The sequence below is a fragment of the Podarcis muralis genome, chromosome 11, assembly GCF_964188315.1.
Source record: "Podarcis muralis chromosome 11, rPodMur119.hap1.1, whole genome shotgun sequence".
Taxonomy (NCBI): domain Eukaryota; kingdom Metazoa; phylum Chordata; class Lepidosauria; order Squamata; family Lacertidae; genus Podarcis; species Podarcis muralis.
Genome location: NC_135665.1, coordinates 6177117 through 6189896, shown reverse-complemented (window position 1 = coordinate 6189896; position 12780 = coordinate 6177117).

Sequence of the window (12780 nt, the reverse complement as noted above, 5' to 3'; positions counted from 1 at the left end):
TATTATCTCTTGTTTAGTTGTTTAATCGTGTCCGACTCTTCGTGACCCCCTGGACCAGAGCATGCCAGGCACTCCTGTCTTCCACTGCCTCCCGCAGTTTGGTCAAACTCATGCTGGTCGCTTCGAGAACACTATCCAACCATCTCGTCCTCTGTCATCCCCTTCTCCTTGTGCCCTCCATCTTTCCCAACCTCAGGGTCTTTCCCAGGGAGTCTTCTCTTCTCATGAGGTGGCCAAAGTATTGGAGCCTCAGCTTCACGATCTGTCCTTCCAGTGAGCACTCAGGGCTGATTCCTTAAGAATGGATTGGTTTGATCTTCTGGCAGTCCATGGGACTCTCAAAAGTCTTCTCCAGCACCATAATTCAAAAGCATCAATTATTCGGCGATCAGCCTTCTTTATGGTCCATCTCTCACTTCCATACATCACTACTGGCCTCCTAACGTACCTTCTATCAAATTACACTTCTGTAGGGCCTAAATAAGTTTAATCACAGATTTGCCCTTTAGTGCACAATTTCCCTTTTAAAAATAGCCAGCCTGGGAGATGGGGCTGATTGAGAGCAGGATCTTGAGATGGAGGAGGGGTCTGCCATGTGCTCCCTGAGCTAGCTATTTCATCCACTCAAAGTCTAACAACGTGATTAACATTACATTTAGGGTTTCTCTCTCTCCATATGATGAGGGAAAGCCCATGGACTCCCAAGTTTCCCTCAACAAATCCTGCCACCTGTGACTAGTTGCTCTTATCTCTGACATCATCAGTGATCTTTGCCTCCACTCATTGTTCCATCTTTTGCTGGGATGCTGACAACATGTATTTCTGTGGAGCTGAAATTTGTTTCTAGTTTCTGTCTGTTTGCTGTCAAAACAACAGTTAAGGAGTCAGGGGCCAGGCCACGAAGATGTGTTTGTTGAAATGTACCTTCACTACCCTGTCCCATTTGGGTCTGTCTACTGGTATTCTCAGTTCAGATAATGAAACAAGAGCTCACAAGGTCAACAAGTAGGAGCCTTGCTTGGCATTAGGATTCCTCATACTAGATAAACAGTACACCCAAAAAGTTGTTCTTACTGAATCTTGACAAGGGTAAAGAAGCAGAGACAGAAGCAGTTGGACATCCATCTTATAAGGCTACACCTGAAATTTCCCACTGGAGCAGATAAGTTTTAGCTGCCAAGTACAGTGGTACCTTGGGTTACAAATGCTTCGGGTTACATGTTTTCAGGTTGCAGACCCCAGAAAACCCTGAAGTACCGGAAAGGGTTATTTTTGGGTTTTGCCACTCGTGTATGCAAAGAGGCGCCAAATCACGTCGCGCACAACGCTGCGGGTTGTGGATGTGCTTCTATCATGGATTATGTCTGCAACCCGAGGTTCCACTGTACAAGGAGTGACTGGACAAGATAAGTTTTCTTAAGAAGGTTGTTCCACTATCTCAGAGCTACCATATAAATTGGGCCACGTGCCACACATTGAGCTGCCACAGTGTGTTGGGCATGCATCAGCAGATCATTTCTTTGGTGGAGGCCATTCTTGGTCATACATTTATACCACTTTAAGAGTCATGGCATCCCCAAAGAATTTTGGGAACCATGGTTTGTTAGGAGCGCTAAGAGCTGTTAGGAGACATTCACAGAGCTATAATTCCCAGGACCCTTTAAATCCAGTCCCAGGATTTGAAGGGGAGGCCATGACTGTCAAAGTGGCATAAGAGTACTTTAAATGGATGGTGTGGGTGTGACCAAGGTCAAATAGGGCTTTCTAGGACAAAATCATTTATTTGAATTAATGTAGAAAACAAATCAGTGGCTAATGAAGGCGGTAATATTCAGAGAGAGATATTTTTTAAAATTACTCCCCTTACTAACTGAGATTTCTGAAATGCTTTCAAAGGAAGCCCCAACCAAATTCAGCACACATCATAGTAATTTCAGTTGGAATTAACTAAGAATGGACAATGGACTTAATGGTTGCATTGCCTTATGGACAAAATTCTGTGGGGTTGAATGCCAGTGAGGGAATGGAACAAGGCTAGTAAATGATGCAGTCTCAGGAAGAGGGGTGTGGCCTGGAGAAAGGCTTTGTTTGGGGAGAACCTTGTGGGCTAGATAGGCAGGCATGGATGGCCACATTTGTTCTCCACTTTTGATCTACTGCATGAATGACAAAGGCCTGGTTTGGCTTCTTAAGCACAGCAGGTGCACCAACCTTAGCTGGTAAAAGGTATTCTTAACTGTTGCTGCAGTTGAAGCACAGGTGGTCAGAGCTGGTCCTACCATTAGGCAGAGCGAGGCAGTCACCTCAGGTGGCAAATGATGGAATTCAGCAGCGGCAAGCCCCCTCTGCAGCTATGACTCAGTAGCAAGTGAGTCACTCTCTAAGTCAGAAATTCTCTAACTGAGCTTTTCTTTCCAGAATGAAAGAAGCCCACAAACAGAACCTGAGTACACCAGCACATACCCCACTTATGATTCCCAGCTGATGATATTCAGAGGCATGGTGCTTCCAACAGTTTAGGCAGGACATACCCATTATGGCTGATAGCCATTATTGTAGCCTTATCCTACATGAATTTATCAAATCCTCTTTTAAAGTCACCTGAGGTGGTGTCCATTACATCTTATGGGAGCAAATTCTATTAGTTATGCACTGTGTGAAGAAGGGATTTGTATTTCAATATTCCCAAGTTCTAATATTATGACAGAGGGAGAAAAACTTCTCCCGATCAATTTCCTCCTGGTTACCATCTCTTTCTCACTCATTTCCCCGGAGGCTGGAGAAGAGAGGGAGCATGGAGACAGGCCAGCCTAATACAGCTAAGCTGTTATTTTTCTCAATTCGGGCTGGTTTGGCAGAAACACATCAACATGCAGTATTTAGTAAGATATGGCAGGATAGATATGAATTGGGGCTAACTTTTTGTATATACCACTTCCAAAACCGATTGTGGGAGCACACAGGATGCAGTGTAAATGGGAGTGTGTACATAGCCAGAAAACCTTACTAGATAGGCTCTGTAGTTAGGCTTGCCTTTCAATCAGGACCTGCCTCTCTTGGTCTGCTGAGGGAGTCTGAGATGCTGACTAGAAGGCAGACACACATCGGTTCAGACTGTGGTTCCTCACCCCTACTGTATAGTCAAAAACTCTATTTCTAGCTTTCTGTTATTCCTCTTGTCACTTAAGGCCCTATTATCACAAACAAGTGGGTGAGGTGGAAAATGTGAGTGGTGCCATTTCAGATCCTTTGAACATTCCCTGCATACAAAAAAATGTATGGAAAAGTAGCAGTCAGAAATAAATGTCCAAGCCTAGTTCCCCGACATCCTAGGTTTTCTATACATAGGAATATATTTTCATGTATTCAGTCATGTGAATCACCTGCAGTTCAAAGTGGCATAGTCCAGACACAGTTTTACTGATGCTATTTGTGAAAACCAGTCTTTGGAGTCTGAATAGTCTCTGCAAGTGCTCCTTGATTGCCAGTTTTCTTTCTTTGTCAATTTTCTATGGGGAAAAAAAATAGACCGTTCACTCTATGTAAGGGGGCTGATCAGACCCTCTGTGTGAGGTCCTTGGCAAAATAATCCCACTCCAAAGATCTAGGTGGCTGGAATTCCCCACCCCCTGCTTTTACCTCCTTTAATACAAATCCTTAAGCATTAAGTGAGGCAGAAAATGAGTCTACTCTACATTTATCTTGCTGAATGGCAGCCAACTCCAGCCTAATCTTTCAACATATATTTGTTGAATGAATAAACAGATCCCATAAGCTGTTCGGTAGGCGGGTTTCAAAAGGTGTCTGCCTGTGTTTGATTTTTACTGTTTTTTGAGCATTTTGTTTGTGATTCTAGAATAATTGATATCCCTGGAATTAGTGTGAAGGCATCCATTGCAGGGAGTCTCCCTTAAGCACTGAGTGTTGTATAACAACAACAACAACAACAACAACAACAACAACAACAACAACAACAAACAACAGTATTAGTAGTAGTGGTGTATGTATGTATGTATATATGTGTGTGTGTGTGTGTGTGTGTGTGTGTGTGTGTGTGTGTGTGTATATATATATATATGCTTTCGTAGATTTTCACGGGTACAGGAATGCAGGTTTTGGTGTCCTCGGGTATCTTCCCGTGTAAAAGTTGGGGTGTCTGGGCGACGTTTCGACGAGGTCTCACTCGTCATCTTCAGGCTGGTGCTTTCGGCTTCTTGTTACTGGAACAGAGCAGGATCTCAGTGTTTGAGTTCCTATAAATACTGTTGAGGAGGTGTGGTGTATAGCCTCCAATGTTCTGGGCAGAGAGGAAGTTCCCAGGCTAGTGTGCTTTTTCTTCTTTTGTTCCTTAATTACTTGAGAGATATCTTGAGTGATTTCTTGAGTGATATCCTGAGTACCACTTAGGTGGGTCATTAGGTGTGGATTAGTTGCTAAAGCCTTTGTGTCTTGACCTCTTGAACTTTGTGAAGAGTTTTTCTGAGAAGATGGCTGTACTGCACTTAGTTGTGCTCTGGCTTGGCTTCGTGTGTAGGGGCGAGCTGTGGTTTTGTGGCCTGTGCCAGCCAGATCTGTGTAGGGATTGCAGGGGGGTGCAGCATCCGGAGGTGCCACCATGGTTTGGCTACTGGATGGTGTCTGTAATTTATCTGTGGAGAGGGTCTGGGTTTGGGTCTGGTGTGGTTGATTGGTGATGGCGTTCTGTGTGCCTCTGGATCTGGTGTCAGTTTTTGTGGGGAGGGCTAATTTCCAGATGTCTGGCAAGCGGGATGTGTCGTCACGCTTGTTCATGTTGTGAGGGTGTTTCTCTATCTCGATGGCTTCCATGATTATTCTCTTGTGGTGATGTTCCATGTTAAAGAGCAATTTGGAATCTGCAAAATTAATTTCGTGTCCTGTTTCTTTCATGTGTTGGAAAAGAGAGGAAGTTTTTTCTTCTTTTTTGACGGCATTCTTGTGTTCTGCAATACGTGCATTTATTCGTCTGTTTGTTTGTCCAATGTACGTGGCTGGGCAGACTTTGCAGGGTATTTCATAGACCCCTTGGTTTTCCAACTGGATTTTATCCTTGGGGTTTCTGAGGATATTGGCTATTTTTTGGTTGGTGCAAAAGGCTGTTTTGATATTGTGTTTATGGAGGATTTTGCTAATTTTATCTGTAGTGCCCTTGATATAAGGAAGGAGGGCCATGCCATTGTTTTCTTCTGTGTCTTGGTTTTTGGGGGGTGTTTCTTTTTGGATTAGCTTCGTAACCCTGTTTTGCTGGTATCCATTGGCAATTAACACATTTGAGAGATTCTGTAACTCAGTTGTCAAGTGGTCTTTGTCAGCCAGGCGTTTGGTTCTGGAGATGAGAGTCTTGGCTACGGAGTTTATTTGTGCAGGGTGGTGGTGTGACTGTGCATGTAAGTAGCGGTTGGTGTGTGTTTTTTTCCGGTAGATAGTGTGTCCTAGGGAGCCATCAGGGAGTACATAACATATCAGACAGGATCCTCACCTCAACTGAAACCAAAGTACTCTCCAAAGGTTTCAACTTTGCAGTCGCCCCGAGACGCATCCCCACGGAAAACATCATATGCGGAGTCGAAGCTAGCCTAACCAAAATCAACCCAGATGAAGCCAATAAAATCAGACTTGAAGTCACCAACATCCTCTGCTCCAGCAAACCACCCAGAAGCAATTTACACAAAGAAGAACAGAAAGCACTCACCAACCTGAGGAAAGACAACAACATAATCATTCTCCCAGCAGACAAAGGTAATGCCACTGTTGTGATGAACACATCGGACTACCAAGCAAAACTATCAAATCTACTCCAAGACCCTACCTATCAACCTATAAAAACAGATCCCACCACCTATCTGGAAAAAACCACCAAATCCAAAATAAAAGCCTCTCCTATCAGTGAAGAAATCCAGCTAAGAATCATCCCCAGAGAAAAATCATCCAGATGCCCCAAACTCTACGGCCTCCCCAAGATACACAAAGAAGGAACACCACTCAGACCAATAGTCAGCTCCATAGGCTCACCTCTACAAAATCTCGCTAAATTTCTCGCCAAGCAACTTCAGCCCTATGCAGAATCCATCTCTTCACACGTTCCAAACTCCTTCCAGTTCATAGAAACAATAAAGAAGCAAAACCTACATCCCAATGACCTACTTGTGAGCTTCGATGTTGTATCTCTCTTCACACAAGTGCCCATTAATGAAGCCTTGACAGCCATTCAAAACAAATACAATCCCCCCGAATACATCTTGGACCTGACCAACCACTGCCTAACCAACACGTACTTCATCCACAATGGACAAAGATACAAACAGATAGAAGGAGCACCTATGGGATCACCCCTCTCACCGGTCATCGCAAACCTGTACATGGAACACTTTGAAACCAATGCTTTAGACAAGTCAGAACACAAACCCAAACTTTGGCTCAGATATGTTGACGACACCTTTGTAATTTGGCCACACGGGAAGGAAAAACTGGATAGCTTCCTCACACATCTCAACAGCCTACACCCCAAAATACAATTCACTATGGAAATAGAAGCCAACAACCAACTTCCCTTCCTTGACGTCCTAATCTACAAAAAACCTGATGGCTCCCTAGGACACACTATCTACCGGAAAAAAACACACACCAACCGCTACTTACATGCACAGTCACACCACCACCCTGCACAAATAAACTCCGTAGCCAAGACTCTCATCTCCAGAACCAAACGCCTGGCTGACAAAGACCACTTGACAACTGAGTTACAGAATCTCTCAAATGTGTTAATTGCCAATGGATACCAGCAAAACAGGGTTACGAAGCTAATCCAAAAAGAAACACCCCCCAAAAACCAAGACACAGAAGAAAACAATGGCATGGCCCTCCTTCCTTATATCAAGGGCACTACAGATAAAATTAGCAAAATCCTCCATAAACACAATATCAAAACAGCCTTTTGCACCAACCAAAAAATAGCCAATATCCTCAGAAACCCCAAGGATAAAATCCAGTTGGAAAACCAAGGGGTCTATGAAATACCCTGCAAAGTCTGCCCAGCCACGTACATTGGACAAACAAACAGACGAATAAATGCACGTATTGCAGAACACAAGAATGCCGTCAAAAAAGAAGAAAAAACTTCCTCTCTTTTCCAACACATGAAAGAAACAGGACACGAAATTAATTTTGCAGATTCCAAATTGCTCTTTAACATGGAACATCACCACAAGAGAATAATCATGGAAGCCATCGAGATAGAGAAACACCCTCACAACATGAACAAGCGTGACGACACATCCCGCTTGCCAGACATCTGGAAATTAGCCCTCCCCACAAAAACTGACACCAGATCCAGAGGCACACAGAACGCCATCACCAATCAACCACACCAGACCCAAACCCAGACCCTCTCCACAGATAAATTACAGACACCATCCAGTAGCCAAACCATGGTGGCACCTCCGGATGCTGCACCCCCCTGCAATCCCTACACAGATCTGGCTGGCACAGGCCACAAAACCACAGCTCGCCCCTACACACGAAGCCAAGCCAGAGCACAACTAAGTGCAGTACAGCCATCTTCTCAGAAAAACTCTTCACAAAGTTCAAGAGGTCAAGACACAAAGGCTTTAGCAACTAATCCACACCTAATGACCCACCTAAGTGGTACTCAGGATATCACTCAAGAAATCACTCAAGATATCTCTCAAGTAATTAAGGAACAAAAGAAGAAAAAGCACACTAGCCTGGGAACTTCCTCTCTGCCCAGAACATTGGAGGCTATACACCACACCTCCTCAACAGTATTTATAGGAACTCAAACACTGAGATCCTGCTCTGTTCCAGTAACAAGAAGCCGAAAGCACCAGCCTGAAGATGACGAGTGAGACCTCGTCGAAACGTCGCCCAGACACCCCAACTTTTACACGGGAAGACACCCGAGGACACCAAAACCTGCATATATATATATATATATATATATATATATATATATATATATATACTTGCCTTGTTTCCTCTCTCAGTACAATTGCTCTAATCCACTCTCTTCTGGAATAGAAGAGATTTTGTTAGTAAATATTGAGCTGGCTTCAGAAATGAAAACTGCTTTCACATGTAGCTATATCACTGGTTCTATCTCTAAATTATTTTTGTGCTGCTACTGTAGTTCTAGGGAATCTAAAGTGTTTATGCATTCTCACTTTGGTAACAAGGAACAAACATCTTCATCCAGCCTTGAAGTTGAGGGAGCATTAAGGATTGTTGTCATTGGGTACCCGTTGACAACCAAAGAGCTCACCACCTACCCAAGACAACTTAATGAGTTAGTCCTCTCTGTTACTGCAGCCATTCCCAGGATCACTTCACCCACGGCCCTCTGCCTTCCCAGGCTTAATCCATGGGGAAGGAGAAGAAGAAGAAGAAGAAGAAGAAGAAGAAGAAGAAGAAGAAGAAGAAGAAGAAGAAGAAGAAGCTGACCAGCTCTTCATTCTAGTCACAAGCATTTTAGCAGGGGTGCTTGCTCAGATGCTCACCTTATTCATAGTTGGAACCTTTTCCCTTGACTTCCACATGCAAGTCAGAACAAGAACCTAGCATGGGAGTGAGACAACTCCCATGCCCCCCATGTGACCAGTGATCATGGATGATGGAGACTTTGTCAAGGATGTATAACTTGCTGTTGAAATGGAATACGCAGGATGAAACGGTGAAATCTGCTATGATTAAGTGGGCTCAAGATGTTGGACATAATATTATGATAGCTGACTGGGAACAGTTATAGACCACAGGTATGAAGTTTACGGCATGTAATGCCTTAAGAGAGAATATTATGAAAATGATATACAGGTGGTACATGACCCCAGTCAAGCTTGCAAAAATCTATCATCAGCCCGATAATAAGTGTTGGAAATGTAAAGAAATTGAAGGTGCATTCTTTCACCTTTGGTGCCCAAGGATAAAGGCTTTCTGGGAGGTGATATATAATGAAATGAAAAAGGTATTTAAATATACCTTCTTGAAGAAACCGGAGGCCTTTCTCCTGGGCATCGTGGGCCAATTGGTGTCAAAGAAGGATAGAACTTTCTTTATGTATGCCACGACAGCAGCAAGAATACTTATAGCAAAGTATTGGAAGACACCCTGGAAGAATGGCAGATGAAGGTGATGGACTACATGGAACTGGCAGAAATGACCAGCAGAATCCGAGACCAGGGAGAAGAGTCGGTGGAAGAAGATTGGAAGAAATTTAAAGACTACCTACAGAAATATTGTAAAATTAATGAATGTTAGAATGATGTTGGATGAAAAACTATGTGGTTTTTAGCTATAACGCTATAAGGATTATGAAAAAATGGACTATTAACAGACAAAAATTTAATGTTACAATATTTTAAGATTAAAGACTAGGATAAACAAAGAGGGAAAGGATTTGCTGAACTAACAAATTGAACGGGAATACAAAAAGGGAGGTGTGAGGAGGTCCGGGAAACAAGCAAATGAAAGATAAGTGATGGAAAGATGGAATTGTTTTTTTAACTATTTTTATTTTGTACTTTTCTTTTTTCTTTTTTTCTTTTGTAAAATTTGAATAAATATCTTTTTTTTTAAAAAAAGATCATGGATGATGGGAGTAGGATTGTAGAGTTGGAAGGGACCACAAGCGTCATCTAGTCTTTCCAATGTACGGATCTTTTGGTCCAACATAGGACTCAAACCCATGACCCAAGACTGAGTCCGATGCTCTACCAACTAAGCTTTTATAACTCAGTTTCTTATGTTCCTAATTGTTTCTACTAAGTCCAGAAGCTTGGTGACATAAATAACAACTGGAATGACTTTTGCAAGAATAAAGAGGCGAAAGCAGCCTTCACTAACCTGGTGCCTTCCAGTTGTTTTGGATTATTTTTATTTATTTCATTTATGAATCACTTCCCATTAGGCATCCTGAAGTGTATGGCATATATATAACAATTACACATAAAAGAGTACTAAAACTATTGCATATTTAAAATCCATTATTAAAAAGTTTAATATGACAGTAACACACACAAAAAGAAATTCCAATCTAAAACAGATACCAATTGAAATAAAGATTTTAGACTACAACTCACATCATTTGTAACTGTTGGCCGTGCCTGGTCTTCAGTGTTGTAGTAAACTGCGGAGGAAGAAAATGTATCACAAGACAGAGACACCAGAATTCTGGTGGCCATCTCTTAATTCTAGTCCAGCATGATGACAGAAAAGTCCCAATTTTTTAGAGGCTTTGCCTCTTTCCCTGTATCTAAACTGAAGCTTTGCAACAGTTCAGGGCTTGATTCTTGCATGTACAGGGGGTTGAATCTGGAATGAGTAGGTAAGGGGTTGCAGCTGGCAGGGTCTTTCTGCCTCAGTTGTTATTTAGATTCTCTGGTCCCCACATCACTGTCATTGAACCTTTGCAATGGTATCATTACTCTTTATGGAGTCACTCAGTTGCAATCAGAAATACATCCTTATTTTCTGCAAACTGCCTAGCGATTTATTTTATTTTATTAGATTACGCAGCATGCAAATGTAGTTAAATAAATTAACAGCATTTTTTTGTTAGCAGTTTCAAAACTTTTGTGGCAATGTATTGTTAAAAAATCAGCCCTGAGTGCTCACTGGAAGGACAGATCGTGAAGCTGAGGCTCCAATACTTTGGCCACCTCATGAGAAGAGAAGACTCCCTGGAAAAGACCCTGATGTTGGGAAAGATGGAGGGCACAAGGAGAAGGGGACGACAGAGGACGAGATGGTTGGATAGTGTTCTCGAAGCAACCAAAATGAGTCTGACGTATCTGCGGGAGGCAGTGGAAGACAGGAGTGCCTGGCGTGCTCTGGTCCATGGGGTCACGAAGAGTCGGGCACGACTAAACGACTAAACAACAACAACAACAATTGTTAGAAAACATTTTTGAAAATGCAGTTTGTGTTCACATTTGCTTACAAGGCCTTCCTGAAGAGAGTGTTGATGGAAAAAGGTGAGGCAAGTAGTCTCTAGCATAATAATAATAATAATAATAATAATAATAATAATAATAATAATAATTTGTACTCCACCCATCTGGCTGGGTTTCCCCAGCCACTCTGGGTGGCTTCCAACAAAGCTTAAAAATACATCAAAATGTCACACATTAAAAACTTCCCCGAAAAGGGCTGGCCTTCAGATGTCTTCTAAATGTCAGGTAGTTGTTTATCTCTTTGTCATCTGATGGGAGGGTGTTCCACAGGGCGGGCGCCACTACTGAGAAGACCCTCTGCCTGGTTCCCTGTAGCTTTGCTTCTCGCAATGAGGGAACTGCCAGAAGGCCCTCGGCGCTGGACCTCAGCATCCAGGCAGAATGATGGGGGTGGAGACGCTCCTTGTGACCACTAGCCAGCCAGATCCCATGCTTGAGGGACCAGCTCTAAACACTGGGAACCACGTAAGGACAAGCTACCTGGCCACAAGGCCATTATCCTTAAGTGGAAATGAAGCTGGACTGAAGGCGCTGCTTAAAAGGTAATAATATTCTTTCAACAGTGACCCATTTTTTTTTTGCACCAAAAAAGCATGTCCATGGCATGCTTCTTCACCATTCTTCCCAAAGGTGCTTGGTAATGCTTCTGCCCTTTAGATGTTTGAGACATCCACAACCACTGGAGGGCATGAAAAGGCTTCCTGGCATGGAGACATTTAACTTCTGCGGTTGCCACTTCAATCATCATCTTGATTTGTAGCGATTTCTTAAAGTTTGGCATCACACAAAGCTTGAAGGAACCCCATGCTTGAAGACAAGGCTTTCCTAAAATAGCCCAGTGTTACAGATCCTGAAGAACAGAGCAAGCCATTCTGTACTGGCTTGTCAGTAGGGGACGATCTTGGTAGATGAAGGGTGAATGCGGAAATGTCAGATGTCAAAACTACAATCATATAAAAAAGTCAGTCCTGCACTGAAGACAACCATGACTGAGAGTCTTATTGTCAGACAAATAACTTGCATCTATGGGGACGGTGAACCCCCAAAGCATGCATTATTTGTGGAAGGAAACATAACATAATTTGTTTCAGAAAGAAAGTGCACTATTATACTTTACTGATTCCTCCTTTCTTTTCCCTGTTGTACAACATCTTTGAAAACTGAATAAAATATATTTTTAAAAATCATAATTTGGCTGGATTTTACACTAAATGTGAAAAATAAGTATGGTTAATTTATACTATGGCAGCTTTTTATATAGTCTTTGGACTAGCCACAGAATTTAACAAGAACAACATATTTTAAAGATGAATCTAGCTTTCTTTCACTATATTGTAATCACCAATAATCCGTTTGTTTGAAGGTTTATTTATTTGAATGATGTCATACGGGGCCACAGATTCATATATAGTCATACCTCAGGATAAATATGCTTCAGGATAAGTATTTTCGGGTTGTGCTCCACAGCGACCCGGAAGTAATGGAGTGCATTACTTCCGGGTTTCACCGCTCGCACATGCGCAGACAGTGAAAGTGATGTCACGCGCATGTGTGGAAGTGGCGAAATGCAACCCGCATACGCGCAGTCGCATCTTACGTACTGTTCAGGATGCGAACAGGGCTCTGGAATGGATCCTGTTCGCATCCTGAGGTACCACTGTAAATCATGGGGTTCGAATCCCCATGATGGTGTGAGCTCCTGTTGCTCGGTCCCTGCTCCTGCCAACCTAGCAGTTTGAAAGCACATCAAAGTTCAAGTAGATAAATAGGTACTGCTCCAGCGGGAAAGTAAACGCCG